Source organism: Gossypium arboreum, chromosome 6, assembly GCF_025698485.1.
Source record: "Gossypium arboreum isolate Shixiya-1 chromosome 6, ASM2569848v2, whole genome shotgun sequence".
Lineage (NCBI taxonomy): Eukaryota > Viridiplantae > Streptophyta > Magnoliopsida > Malvales > Malvaceae > Gossypium > Gossypium arboreum.
Genome location: NC_069075.1, coordinates 120723865 through 120740325, shown reverse-complemented (window position 1 = coordinate 120740325; position 16461 = coordinate 120723865). Strand labels below are relative to the sequence as shown.

General features: G+C 33.0%; 1 non-coding gene across 1 annotated transcript; it reads right to left on the bottom strand.

Annotated features, from left to right (window-relative positions):
• Positions 1–12905: 12905 nt before the first annotated feature.
• On the bottom strand, positions 12906–13010 carry LOC128294514 (small nucleolar RNA R71). The gene has a single exon (XR_008284823.1). It is a non-coding gene; the product is annotated as a small nucleolar RNA R71 (small nucleolar RNA).
• Between the last annotated feature and the right edge of the window lie 3451 nt (positions 13011–16461).

Here is a 16461-nt window from a genome sequence, read left to right as displayed (position 1 = left end):
AAGAAAAGTATGAAAGAATTAAGTATTAAGGTTGTTTTGATTGATCTTTAAACTTGATGATCTCTCTAGTTGTTGTAGGATTTTTGGAAGATGATAGTTATACCCTCTAATTCATTTTCAACCGCTGTTATTGTTGAGAAAATAAATAGAGCCGTAAGGGATGAAAATACCAAATCATTAAATTCACCTGTAACAAAAGGTATCAATACTTTGTCTATGTGTGACATCCCTAAATTGACCCTAGCCGGAAAGTGGTTTCGGGACCACTAAACCGAGTCATAAGAATAATTAACCATCATAATTGATGCTCATTATATGTATACATGCATGTGTGAAAAATTTCATGTTTGGATTTTGTTAATTGTAAGTGAATTTTTATCAAATAGGACTTATGTGAGAAAATTTAGAAATGTGCTAGGCAAATGTAAGGTGGCCTATTAATACATGTGGGAAGGTGTTGTCCTTGCATGTCAAATTAGCCAAAATGAAGCAAGATGGCCGGCCATGCTATGGGTGGAAACATGTCTCCAACATGTTAGACTAGTGATGCATGTAGGAAACAATAAAATAAGAAAGTTAGCATTAAAGAAATGGAAAAAAGGAAAATGATGATAACAAAAAAAAAGAGTGTGGATGCTTTCCCCCCTTGCATACATGAGAGAAACAAAAGCAAAGAAAGAAAGAAAAAAAAGTTTTGTTGCTCATCCTTGGTGTCTTGGCGAATAGAAGAGGGAAATTGATAAAAGGAAGAAAGGAGAAATTTGGTTATGTTTTGTTCTTCTTGTCATGAACTAAAGGAAGAGAAAAAGGGGGGAGAAGAAGCTAGGTATTCGGTCTTCTACTTGTTTGATTGAGGTAAGTTTTAAGTAAATTCTTTGAGATTTCATAAAAATTTAGTTGATGGATAGGTCTTTGATTGAGCCCATGTGTGTATTTAGATCCTTGTGGTGATTTGGCCATTCGACTAAGGTAGGAAACTTAGAAGATGATTTCTATTCCTTGTGTTTTGTGAGTAGGGAGCTTAGATTAAAGTTGAATAAGGGAATATGAGTATTGAGGATTTTGGTAATATGGAAATTGGCTATGAGAGTGTGCATGTGGTCACTTGCGAATGTGGGTGTTAAGGTTAGTAGGTTGGCCTAATTCTTGCATTAGAAACTCATGAACTTGATTTAAATACTTTAAATTTATGGTAGTTAAATGGAATTGAACGGATCTATTCAACCATAGTAGCTATTGAGGGTTTAAGTTTGTGATTCGTGTTAAATTTGATGATAGGAAGAAAAATTGGCTTGTGTATGTGTAGTTGCGAATGTGAATTTGGGTAACCTTTCTTGTAACATTAGCATTTTAAAAGTGGCTAATAGGATTTTTAATGAAAATTATGCCAAGGCGAATGTATCATGAAATGAATAAAAAATGCTACATTGTGCTTATATGTATATTCGCCAAGGAAGCATGATATGAAGCTTGATAAGCTTGAAAGACGAATGACCGAATTAGCTATAGGTCATGTAAGGATTAATTTTATGCATACGTGAGTGTGTGGCATTAGTAGTTAATGGTATTCGCATTATTTTAACTAAGAATTTAAAATGAATGTTTGAAAGTTAAATAGGTCACCCAAGTGACCGAATGTGTTAAAAGCAAAATATGGTTGCCGTATGTGTGTGTTTGATTGAGAAGTAAATTTGTTTGATTTAGCTCAAGAACTCAAAGGATCAAAGTTGGACAAGGGGAAAGACAAAGTAATTGAATAGCCGTTGAAGACGTGCGATAACATCCGAGGTAAGTCATAAAGCATATATTTGGCATTGATTTAAATGATCATAATATATATGCAATTGTGTTTAATGAATTGATGTGTAAGTGGAAATGTATGTGTATGGAATGATGCTATCGTTGAATGTATAAAGGTAGTAAAATGCATAAAGTATTGGTCTTGGCACTAAGTGTGCGGGTATAAATGGACGCGGTGACAAGATTGGCACTAAGTGTGCGGGTTTAAAATTTGTACAGCACTAAGTGTGCGAATTTGATTATATAGCACTATGTGTGCGAGCTGATTATATAGCACTAAGTGTGCGGACTTATTATATGCTTTTGCATCACTATTGGCACTGAGTGTGCGATATTATCGAGTTGATCACGGACAGCGGATCGGGTAAGTACCTCGAGCTCATGACGAATAGAGAATACGTTCATGCTTGGGGTTGAATTCGGTAAGCCTTAAATCTATGTGATGATTGAAATTGTATGGTCGTGCTGGAAATTGAGTTAATGTGTAAAAATGCTTCGATTATCTTGTTGTGTAGAATATGAAATGTGGATGTATGAAATGGGTACGAGATTGGACCTAAAGGTTCGAGGTATTATGGTATAGATTCGATATGGACGAGTACCTAGTTTCATTTGTTGTACATGTAGTAGTAATTTTATCAGTGGATTGACGAATGCTTATGACTTACTGAGTTGTAAACTCACTCGGTGTTTTCTTGTCACCCATTTTAGGTCTCTGGGACTCGTACTGTTGCGTGCTCGGAACCGTCGTTGAAGTCATCACACCGGCTGAAACCTTGTGGTATTGCTTTTTTTTTGTTGTTGAAGAACATTTGGCATGTATAGGCTATTATATTTTGTCGATTTGTGGGATTGTAAACTTTAAGCCATGTGAAAATGGCCTATGTGGTCGTCGAGTGGGATGCTAGAACCTATAGCCACGAGTCTTAGAAACTCAAATTTTGTTAAGGTGGCCATAATTTGTGTCATGTATGATGGATGATTAAGGCCAAGGAAAAATTCATGAAATTGGCATAGTCTACTGCAGTAACTGTTGCGGACAGCAGCAGTGAGATGAGATTGAAAAATCACTAAAAATAGTAGAAGTAGAATTAAATAGTGAGTAAATTATGGAACTGAACCTTGATGAATCTATTTTATATGGACGAAACGAAACGACCATATGAGCAGTATACCGGGAATTATTAAAGTTCTCGTGAGACAGGGCCAGAACGATTTCTGGGTCCCCTGTCGCGACTTTGAAAATTTACCATAAATTATCCAGAAAGAATTAGGAGTCATGCCTTATATGTACAGATTCCATTTTGAGTCTAGTTTCATTAGAAACAAACGGCACCAGTATTAAAGCCCTGTACAGAAAGATATTCAAGTTGTAACGCGCGGAGGTCAGAGCAGTCGATCCCTGTAACATGGGTGACTTTAACTAATAAACTGTACCAATTGGCCCAACCAAAAATTCTAAAAATAAATCCATGGATGGATATATGAGTCTAAATTCAGGGAAAATTTACGAAACCAGTTTCCGAGTTATGGAACTCGAGATATGATTTTTAAGGCGACGGTGACGCAGTTTTCCAGCCTGTCCAGAAATGCCAAATTGGTCGGTACTTTTAGAGGATTTGTCTCGTTAACCCCTCGTGTCCGACACCGGCGTCGGTCACGAGTTAGGGGTGTTACACTATGTGTATCGATACTATTAGCATTTAATGCAAAGTTCAGTGACCATTTAAGCTAAAGATATCGATACAAATAGACTTTTATCGGTACCATACGAAAATTATCAATATTTAGCTGAATTGGCTGAAAACAGAATGTAAATTTGGTATTGATTTTAGAATGGGTATCGATATTTTGAAAACTATCGATTCTTGGCCAAAAAGTATATTTCTTTGTCCTGAAGCAATACTGACTTGTTTTAAAATAGTTTTAACTTATGGAAAATGTTTAATTCAATTGAAACCATTTTAACATGATTTTAACATTTTGCCAATTTTGTTCAACTTTGACTTTTATTCAAAAGCATTTTAATTTGTTATATCAAAACATATTATCAAATCAAGATTAGTTTAACACAAAGGAATAATTAAGACAGATTAGTAATTTCTAATTACACCAATAGATAAAATCAATTCCCTTTTTACTGTTATGCTCATCTTTAGCCCCGGCGTCAAAAGTCAAAAACCACAATTACCCCCGGTGGTAATGGGTTGAAATAAAAATCACAATTAACCCTAGTGACAGTGAGTCGAAAGAAAAACCATAATTCATCCTGATGACAATGGGTCAGAAACCACTATTCTAAACTGGTGGCACGGTTGAAACTGATTTCTAAGAACAAAATATATGTCAACATGATCAATGTTTAACCTCCATTAGTAGGATTGGAATATAGCATTTCAAGAGTAAGTTCAAAAAAAAAAAAGGTTGCTTGTTGTAGAAAGTCCATTTCGCTCGGGCTCATACACAAAACAAAACCAAAAAAAAAAATAAACTAGATTATTTAAAGGTCTAATGTCCATTTACAACAGCATTTCAAAATACCAAATTAGTCCATTCCTTACAAGCCCAATAATAAATTTAACCCAGAAATATACCAGACCCAAATTAAAACCCAAAACCCCATTACACCCAAAACCCTAAATAGACCAAATTATAGTAGCCCAACTCCATAATTGGCCCAAATGGCCCAAGCCAATAACCCAAAATTCCAGCAACCCTAAGGGTTTCTGAAAGCAGTTTGTGCCGCAGCTCCCACGCACAGCTTTCTTCGCGCCTCCATGACCTCCACATTGGTCCTTTAGTTGGACACACCTACAACAAACTAACAACCACAACAACAAACAAGCAATGGATAGCAGATAACAGCAAGGAAATTTGTATTCTCTTTTTTCTCTTTTATTTTTATTTTTAAGGCTATAAAGCTGAATGCGAGGAAATGTAGAAGGATCCCCTCTTTTTCTTTGGTTACGAACACATAGACTGAAATCAATACAAAAATATCAAAATCATCAATTTTAAAGATGATTTTTGCTTCGTATTTCTCCATTTTTTTTGTTGTTTCTGAAGTTTTTTACACGAAAATAAAAAAGGAAAGGTCGAGAATGTACTTGTTCTTCGCGCGCTACCATCGGAGGTCCCTTTCCATCCATGAAAGCCACCGAAACCCTGGGGTTTTGAACAGGCTTCGCAAAAGGGGGGATGTGAGATGGTTTAGATGTAAGGGGCCGGAGTCAAATAGGGTTTGAGAGAGTTAAAAAGAAGGGGTTTTAAGTTTTTAAGGGATAATCGGCTAAATGAGCATTTTAGGGCAATTTTTTTAATTTATATACAAGTATAAAATGGCGTAGTTTAAGGGATAGAAGAACCCGTGCGTCAACCCGACCCATAATCGGATCCGTGCGTTTTCGTTCCAAATAGGGAATTTGTGCGTTTAGTCCTTCCTATTTGTGCATTAAGCCCTATTTATATTTCTTTGTTTTTTAAATTTTCCCCTAGAATTTGCGCGCTGTTTCAAATTAGACCGCGGTTAAACGTTTCGCTTTGGTATTTGGTTTATTTGTTTTTTAGTCCTCTTTGATTTGCGTGCATTGTGTTTTAGTCCTTGATTTTGTTTCAATGGTTTATTTTATTTATTAATTACCCCTTTTAGTTTGCTTTTATTTCAATTGAGTTTGTTTATTTTAATTTATGTAATTTCTTTTAATTTATTTATTATTTAGTTTTTTATTAAAACTGTTTTGGCATATGATTTTGAATTATATTATTGATTTTACATTTGTCTTAGTATGTTATTTTATACTTGCATTTGTATATATTTTAATTGTTTTATTATATAGTTCATTTAATTTAAAATTCTCTTTTATATTTCTTTGTTTTAAAGATTCATATGATGTTTATTCTTAAATACCTATTATTTTTATATATATTATTTATATTAGACTATCTTTTTAATTTAGGTATATTATTTAATTATATATACATATGTATACATTGTTTCGTATATTACTTGCTTTAATTCTTTGCTTGCATAATGTTTTTTTTAAAATAATCTATATATTATTATGTTACATATGATTTATTGTTGTTCTTATTCTTATGATTTATTTTATGCTAAATTATTTTAAACACTTATTTTAGATTTTATTTATTTATTTTGAAGTGTTTCAATATTATTTTCAGACTTATATATATATATATATATATATATATATATAAATGTTTTATATATCATTCGTTTTAAATTGTTGTATATTATTGATTCTTAAGACTACTTTTTCACATTGTTTGTTTGAAATTTATTTATTATTACTCTATTTATTTTCTTTTAATTCACCTTATGTTTATTTTCGATTATTTGGTTATAAACATATAGTTTAATGTCTCTTAAAATTTGTTTGCATGAATGTTAAATTAGTAGGTGATTATTTATTTGTCGCATTTTAAATTCATTGCTTTTATATTGCTCATATTCGATTATTTATGCTTTCTAACACCATGATTCGTTAATGCTTTGGCAATATGTTTTGACAAGATAACATGTTGTTATTCTCATGCATGTTGATTTTTTTTACTATGAGTGACCATTTAAAAGTTTTAGTTTCAATCAATAATCTTTTAATCACCAATTCTTTCTATTTTAAAACTACAATGAAAAGGAACTTTTCGAGAACAAGGAAATTTAGAAATTCGGGAAATCGTGCCCTAACGTGCTGGGTTTCGATTTTCCGTTGGACCAAATGACCAAATATCCTTTTTAAATTTTGTCTGTGTTTTCTTCAACAAAAAAGGAAATATTTGAAAATTCGAGAAATCGTGCCCTAATGTACTGGGTTTCGATTTATAGATTGACCGAATAATTGAATATCCTTTTAAAATTTCAATGCATGAATTTTGAAAATCAAGAATCGATCTTAGTTTCGAGGGTTTAAAAGGTCATGTCCTAACGTACTAGATGTGACATTTTATTCCTTCGAAACAAGAAAATCTTAGCATCCAATTCGAGTTATTCAAATGTTTTAAAAGAAACTATATTTCAAAATCTTTTCCAATTTCAGACATAAGGACATCATTTAATCAATTAGGTACCAATTTTGGGCGTAACGAGGGTGTTAATCCTTCCTCGTACGTAACCGGCTCCCAAACCCGTTTTCTTGAAATTCGTAGGCCAAAATTAATATTTTAATAAAATGTTTCATTAGGTGATCCGATCACACCTAAAAAAAAAAGATTAGTGGCGACTCCATATTTCGTTTTAAAGTTGATCCCCGTTTTTCAAAAATAAAAAATGGTTTCGACACTTGTAATGTCTCAAATATACAAAATATTCTTCATATACAAAGTTATAATTAAATATTATATTTTCTCAAAACATACTATACATATACCAAAACATGATTTGAGTAGCATAAGTATATAAAAAGCAAAACATAGTCCGATAACATATTTCTCTAAAAATAATCATACTAACATGCTTAGCCCAATTTTACAAAACATGGGCAAAAATAAATAACATAAAACGTTGAAGGTTGATTTTGGGGGAATTAAACACCAAAGGAATGCTAAGTCACTTACCTGGTCTACTGAACTGACACATTTTTCACAAATCTCCTAGTAGCCTAAAATTTAAGAATGGAACTTGAAAATCAGAATTCAATCAATAAACCAGAGGCTTAAGAGGTATGGCTTTCTGTGGTAATTTTAATATATTTTGGTTGTGTGACAAACCCCTAACTGAGACACAATTGTACTATATAATGAAACTATATTTTACCTCAGTAAATCAAATTTAATAAAATACATACATATTATAAGAGAATTCAACAAACCAATACAAACCAATTTAATATAGTTTCCAACTAAATAATGTGTATTTGGACTGAAAATATTTAAAAAATTAAAATTGAAATTTCAAAAATTCAAATACTAAATATCATGATCGTTTGGCTTATTTAAAGTCGTTCAAACACAAAATTTAACTAGTATTTCAGCAGTGTAAAAATATGAATTTAAAGAGTAAATGTAATATTAGAACTTAGAATCTTGTTTCATCAAAATATATTATCAAAAAATTAAGTTTTGAAAGCCAAAACATAATAAATCATCACAATTTGCCCATAATTTTTTAGGATAACAATTTCAACTAACCTACTTTGGGGCTTGTATTGCTTAAAACAAGAATCATATAACCAAGATAGCAAGATCAAGTGAAAGTACAAACTTCATACTAAGAAAAAACATCTAAATTTCTAAACAAATGAACTAATATAAATAGATTTCTAGTGTACCAAAGTTGGTTACTTGAAATTGTCAAAACCCATACAATAGAAACTTCAAAAATTATTTCCGCCTAAATTAGTCAATGGAAATAGATGCCACACATACCATTTAATAGATCTTGAAGAGAACTTTCATCTTGCACCAACAATGTGCCCGAAATATCACTAGAATTTGAAAAACTATTAAACTAACCCCAATAAAATACATGGGCATATGATCTGGCTGTGTGTCCCTTGCACCTTAATTATGCAAAACAGAATGCTTAGTAGTAAACACAGGGGCAGAGACACGGCCATGTGTCTCAGCCGTGTGAAGGACATGGCCTCAGGACATGAGCGTGTCCCAGGCCGTGTGAAGTTTGCACTTAATTTTTGGAATTTAATTCGCCACACGGCCTAAGCACATGGGCGTGTGACTTGGCCGTGTGACCTTATTTGGTTGATGATGTCATAAACAAAGAGTTACACGGGCTGAAGACACGGGCGTGTGACTCTCCAAATCAAGAAAATTTTCTAAGTCTTCCTATTATTTTCAAAGTTCTCGGTTTAGTCCCGAACCACCCTCAATGTGTGTTTTAGGCCTTGTAGGCCTATATAAAGGATAGTTTGCAGTTGTATGAATGAATTTGATTTGAACAAAAATTTTATGTCCAGTTTTGTATGATTGATTATGTTTAAGTTCGGTAACGCCTCGAACCTGTCCCGGCTTTGGATACGAGTAAAGGGTGTTACAGGAAAACCCCTGTTGGAGTATTTTTTTCCTTTTAAACACCCATTTGCACCTGATAGGCTTTGATCCTTGAGAAAGATCAACTAAAATCCAAGTATTGTTGGACAATAATATTGAATCCATTTCATCATTGATCACCTCTTTCCAAAATGCTGCATCCCTAGAAGTCATGGCTTCACTATAGGATTGTGGATCACCATCCACATTAAACATTATGGGGATCTTCCTAATTATAGATTCTCTATTTCCCTCAACAAGGAATGCTAGAGATTACATGGAAATGAAATTTGGACCAAAGTCCCTTACTTTTCTCACTCTTTGACTTTTCCTCGGCTCATATTCTTATTATCACAAAGACTTCTTTTGGTTTGATCACTTGAGATCATTGGTTGATATTATTTTTCCAAATCTATTGAATAATCGATAACCTTATTTTTAATTAATACAACATCTTTTATTTCAATTATCATTTTAACACTATGTCAAGAACATATAAGCTTTAGAGTGTTGGACATATCCAACGAATGCACCTTTGATGGCTCTTGCTCCTAACTTTATTCTTCGTTGGTCAGGAACTCTATAGTAAGCTAAACACTCCTACACTTTGAAATAATCTAAGTTTTGCATCCTGCCCTTCCATAACTCATATGAAGATACTCTAAATTTTTTCGATGGTATTTTTTTAAAGATATAACACACGGTCAATAATGCTTCACCCCATAGATTATATGGAAGTTTAGCATTTAACAACATCGAGTTAACCATAGCCATTAAAGTACAGTTCTTTCTTTTCGCCAAACCATTTTGTTGTGGAGTAAAAGGTGCGAAACACTTATATACAACACCTTGTTCCTCACAAAATACATTAAATTCATTTGAAAAATATTCACCACCTCAATCACTACGAAGCACTTTGATTTTGTTATTAAACAAATTCTCAACCTCATTTTTAAAATGCTTAAACATATCAAAAGCCTTGCCTTTACTTTTTATGACATACACATAAGTAAATCTAGAGAAGTCATCTATAAAAGTGATAAAATATCGTTTTCCACCTCTTGTTAGAGTTCTATTTAATTCACAAACATCTGAATTGATTAAATCTAACATTTAAGAATTCCTTTCACACTTATTAGGAAATGGCTTCTTGATAATTTTTGATTGAGTACAAATTTCACATTTATCCACAAACTCATCATTACTTAGATTGATATAACCATTCTTTTGCATATATTGTAAAGTTTTAAAATTAAAATGTGCTAAACACGCACGCCACACAGTATAAGACTCCACAGTATAAGCAGAAGAATTGATTTTATTCATATCAATGCTCAACTGGAACATACCCTCATTATAATATCCTTTTCCTACATATATATCACCCTTAAGCAGGACAAACTTATCGGATTCCAAGATAATCTTGAACCCATTGTTACACAGAATACTCGTGGACACTAAATTCTTTCTTACATCGGGAACATGCAACACAATGGTCAAAGTAAATTTCTTCCCAGATGTGAAGTTGAGTTCCACCATTCCTTGACTAAGCACTTTAACCGATTAATAGTTGTCCATAAGCACTTCACAGTTTGCTACTAATTCATAACTCTTTAATTGTTGTCGGTCATTACTGTAAACTCAAAATTATATAGGATTTTTCTATATATTTCTACCACCATTTTACTTAATAAATATGTTAATCTTAGGTATTTGTTATTAAAATAAGTGAATTATATTTAATTAGTAATATTGGGCATGAATTTATAACCTATGTGAAATTGTGTTTAATTACATGAATTTTGTACATATTTTATATTATTTCATGTTAATTTATTAATATGTGATTTTTTACTATGTAGAAGGACCATTGAAGATGTGATTAATATGAATGAAACATGGATATGCACAAATGAATTCATGTGGACGGCAAGACCATGCAAACTGGGACATGAGGTTGATAATTTGACCCAATAAAAGATGTGCTAAAAGATGGACATGTCTGCTAAATTATTGGATTGAGAAACCGTCCAACAAAGGGGAATTAAAGCTCAATTTTGGCACAGATAGATGGCTGCCCAAAAGCAAGCTTTGGGTATTTAATTGAAGGTCTTTGTAGTTGGAAAATAATCAAAAATCAGCCCAACAATTTCGCTGTTGAAATCGTCCACCCTATGGCTATTAATAGCCTTGGTTTGAATTTAAAATGAGGAGAGTAAGTCATCCCATTTTCCATGAATTGTGGTCGGCCATATGTGAGAGAAAAGGAAGGAATTTAAATTCTATTTTTAGCAAACTTGACCCCTTAGCTTCACTTATAAATACCATGCATCCTTTATCCTTTCATTCATCCCTTCACTCATAACACATCTCTCATTCTCTCTTCATTCCACTCTATCATTTCCCTTTTGTTTTCCCTTGCATAGCCGTCCATCACCCTTCCATCCTTTAGCCACAAAAGCTTTGTCAAAATCATTCCTTGGCTGACCACCTTGAAACCCTTAGCATAGAAGCACTGATTAGAACAGAGGAGCACATCAGTTAGAATAGATTTGAAAGGCTGCTGAACTGAATAAAGTTTACTCTTTCCTCTTGTTATTTATTTTAATTATGTTTTCTTTGAGTTTATTATTTTTGACATCAACTATGGTATTTTAAATCCTATTTGCTGAGATGATTATGTTAATTTAATAAGATTTATTTTATTCGTGTTTAATATGTTTGGGCCTCATTCGATCATGTTTTCAATTAATATCATGATACATTTCATTCATACATGATTGGGTGGAATCAGATTAGCTGAGGGATACTAACTAAATGACGACTAGTAGACACATAATTGAGAAGTGAAATGTTCAATTTAGATCCTTAAGCCCCACTAAGTTGAGGTTCATAATATCTTTTGTTTTCTCTATTATCTTGCATAGTTTTTAGGTTTATGTAATAAACTGTTGCGAACGTAAATGTCCCTATAACCTTACATAAATGCTAAAAAACCCTTAGTCTAATATGATCAGTAAAATGCATATTTCATTAAGAAAAAGATCTGAGAGGACTTAATTTGGTTTCTTAACTCATGAAAGGGCGAGTTGACATTGAAGTATTTTTGAACATTGTTAAGCATGATAAAGCATATTGAATTGATTAATATAATTGTCCTAGCCTATTTAATGTTGATTTTTTTTTGCTAAAGCCATTCATTCATACATTTAGATAATTTGCATTTAGATTAAAATTTCATTAGAGATCACTCTTTACAACTAGTTAATTTAATCATCACAATTCAAAATTATTGAGTTATTATATCAAATTGTGATTTATAATTTTACAAATAATTGATTAGCATACATAGTCCTTGTGAAGATGATAACTTGTTTTACTTACTTATTACTTGAATGACTATGTACACTTGCACAAATCGTATTACAAGTTTTTGACGCCATTCCCAGGGACTGTTGCCTTAGTCATTCTTTGTGAAATTATTTTTATAGTTTGGTTTTTATTTTTTAAAATTACAAATTTATTCTTTATTCTTTATTTGTGATTTATTTAGCAAGTGTTTATGAGCATAGATCGAATCATTGATCTATTACCTATAGACCCTGAAATTGAATGAGCATTTAGACAGAGAAGACGCAAGAGATTTGCTCAAAGACAAGTCGAGATTGACCTTGGAAATCAAATTGATGGATAAGGTAATGGAGTCAATAATGTGCATAATCCAATCCTTATTACGGATGATAGGGATCGTATACACTGTACCACTCTTTAATAAATTAAATCTGGGAATCAAGAGGCCAGATATCGAGGCATCCCAATTCAAATTGAAACCAATGATGTTTCAAATGCTCCAAATAGTGGGCCAATTTAGCGGTAAGCCCATGGAAGATCGACATCTTCACCTTCGATTATTCATGGAGGTGAGTGGTTCATTTAAGTTAGCTAGTGTGATTGAAGAAGTATTAAGGTTGAAGTTGTTTCCATACTCGTTGCAAGATCGAGCATAAGTATGGTTGAATTCATTGCCACCAAGTTCAATATCTACTTGGCAAGAATTAGCAAAAAGGTTTTTGGTAAAGTATTTTCCACAGAGCAAAAATTCAAAGATGCGAAATGAGAAACTACTTTTCAATAATTGGATGACGGGTCCTTATAGAGGCATGGGAAAGATTCAAGGAATTGCTTCGTAAGTGTCCTCATCATGGAATTCCCCATTGTATCCAATTGGAGTCGTTTTATAATGGTCTCAACTCATATACAAGATTAATGCTGAATGATTCTACGAAGGGAGTGATTTAGTTTAAGTCTTATAACGAGGCTTATGAGATCATCGAAAGGATTGCTAGCAATAATTACAATGGCTGAAAAATCAAGCAATTTTTAGAAGACGAGTAGTCGAAGTGCATGTACCACTAATGGTTTGAAGAATTTTGCAGCTTAATCACCAAGTTAGTATGATGTTGTTTCCTATGTGTATTATAGGGATGGTTATTATTTTAAGAATTACTCTTCAAACCCTGAGTCTATTTGTTATGTAAGGAATCAGTATCAAAATAGAAGTGGATAAGGACCACAGTCCAACTTCTACAATCCATCATGGTGGAATTATCGAAGCTTTCCTAGAGTAACCAAGACAATGGACTGAACAACCATAAGCAGTGTAGACCCAATTAATCCTAAGGGTTTAATCAACAAGCTCCAAAACTACCTTAAGCTAAGTCATCAAATAGTTTGAAGGACTTGTTGAAGGTGTACATGGAAAAAAATGATGCTTTGATCCAAAGTCAAGTAGCAACACTGAAAAATCTGGAAAACCAGATGGGTCAATTAGTTACTAAGCTTCATAGTAGACCGCAAGGTGCTTTGCCGAGTGATACAGAAAATTTAAGGAGTTTGGGTAAGGAACATTTCAAGGTAGTTGCATTATGAAGTGGAAAGATTTTGGAACCTAAGGAGGTTGTGAGTGAAGATGAACCTACTGAAAATAAGGAAAATCAACCAATAGTTGAAGTTCCTACATTAGAAAAATCAGATGCTGAAAAATTTGATGAGGTAAACCTTAAACTAGTAAATTTTGAGAAGCTAACACCTTCTTTTGTAGGTTTTCCTCTTCAGAAAAGTTGTCCGTATCAACCTAGAGTTCCATAACCTCAAAGGCTCTAGTAGAATAGGCAGAAACAAGAGGTGTACTTCAAAAAGTTCTTAGATGTTATCAACAGTTGGTTGGTGGAGCTTTGGAAAAAATGCCCAATTACATGACGTTTATGTAGGATATTTTGTCCGAGAAGAAAATGCTTAGTGAGAATGAGATCGTTGCTTTGATGAATGAGTGCAGTGTTCTTACAGAATAAACTACCTCCGAAAATGAAAGACCTAGGAAACTTTACATAACTTGTAACATTGGAGAATCTTACCACGATAAAGCTTTGTTTGACCTTGGAGCAAGCATCAAATAAATGCCCAAATCTATTTTCAAACTGTTGTGAATAGGTGAAGTAAGACCTACTACTATAACACTTCAACTTGCGAATCGTTCGTTAGCATATCTTGGGGGAAAATCGATGATGTTTTTGTAAAAGTTAATAAATTTATTTTTCCTGCTGACTTTATTATGTTAGACTTTGAAGCAGATAAGGAAGTTCTAATCATCCTTGGGAGACCTTTCCTAGCCATGGGAAGAACGTTGATAGATGTGCAAAAAGGAGAAATCACCATTCGAGTTCAAGATGATAAGGTAACATTAACTTTCTAAAGGCTATGAAATTTCCTGATCCGTCAAAAGAGTGTTCAGTAATGGAGGAATTAGAAACCTTAGTTTCTATGGAAAGCAATTTTGAAGAAGACCTATTGGAGAACACTTTAGGGTCTAAACCATTCAAAAATGGAAAGGTAATGAAGGTTTGGCTTTGATGGAAGTCAATCCAATGAGTTATGATCAACCATTTTAGTTTGAACCGCTAGAGTTGGAAGTTTAGGAATTTACACAACCCAAGTCGTCAATTGAGGAACCACCTAAGCTTGAACTAAATATACTTCCATTTGACTTAGAATCTATTTATCTTGGTAATAGTTCTACTTTGCCTGTGGTTATTTTAGCAGACTTGACTGAACATCAAGAGGAGCAATTGATTGTCGTTTTAAAGAAATTTAAAAAGGAAATTGGTTGGACCGTAGATGACATACGAGGTATAAGCCCTTCCTTCTGTATGCATAAGATTATTTTAGAGAAAGGTGAGAGAGATTGAATCGATGGGCAAAGGAGACTTAACCCTATCATGAAAGAGGTAGTACAGAAAGAGGTAATCAAATGGTTAGATACTGAAATTAGCTACCCCATATTAGATTATTTTTGGGTAAGTCTGGTACAATGTGTACCAAGGAAAGGTGGAATCATGATTTTGGAGAATGAATGTAATGAGTTAATCCCGACAAGAATTGTCACAGGTTGGAGAATCTATTTTGACTATAGAAAATTAAACAAAGCCACTCGTAAGGATCATTTTACATTGCCTTTTATGGATCAAATGTTAGATCGACTAGTAGGTAATAAATTTTACTGCTTTTTAGATGGATATTCGGGATACAACCAAATAGTTGTAGCCCCAGAATGCCAATATAAAGCTACTTTTACTTGTCCATACGGTACATTTGCTTTTAGGTGAATGGATTTTGGCTTATGTAATGCACTTGCCACATTTCAACCATGTATGATGGCACTTTTCACTAATATGGTTGAAAATTATGTTGAGGTTTTCATGGATGATTTTTTTATTTTTGGCAACACTTATGATATTTATTTGTATAATTTGACTAAGGTACTAAAAAGATGTGAGGAGACGAGTCTTGTCCTTAACTGGGAGAAATGTCATTTTATAGTTAACGTGGGAATTGTCTTTGGACATAAATTTTCCAAGAATGGGATTGAAGTGGATAAAGCATAGGTGGATGTAATTGAAAGATTACCACCTCCAGTTACTGTGAAAAGAGTTAGAAGTTTCTTAGGCCATGCTAGTTTTTATTGTAGAATTATTAAGGATTTTTAAAAAATTTCTAAACCTTTATGTATGTTTTTAGGGAAAAAGATATTGTTTTTTATTTTAAAAAAGCATGTTTAGAAGCTTTTGAGAAATTGAAAACCGGTTAATTTCAAGCCCAATAATTGTTACACTTGATTGGATTTCACATTTTGAGCTGATGTGTGATGCAAGGGATTTTGCTGTTAGTGTTGTGATGGATTAAGGAAGAAAAAAAAGTTTCATCCTATCTATTATACAAGCAGAACTTTGGCAGGAGCCCAACTCAATTATAAGGTAACCCAAAAAGAACCTTTTGCTATAGCTTTTACTTTGACAAGTTCCACTCATATCTCATAGGTACCAAAGTTACAGTGTTTACCGATCATGTGACTATTAAGTATTTACTTACGAAGAAAGATGCTAAACTGAGGCTAATTCGTTGGATACTTTTACTCCAAGAATTTGACCTTGAGATCCAAGACAGAAAAGATGTTGAAAATCAAGTAGCTGATCATCTGTTGAGTGGAACAAAATAAGGTAACTTCTTCACTAGTTCCAATTAATGAGAATTTCCTTGATGAACATATCTTTGAGGTAAGTTAAATCTATGAAACACATTGGTTTACTAATTTTTCCAATTATC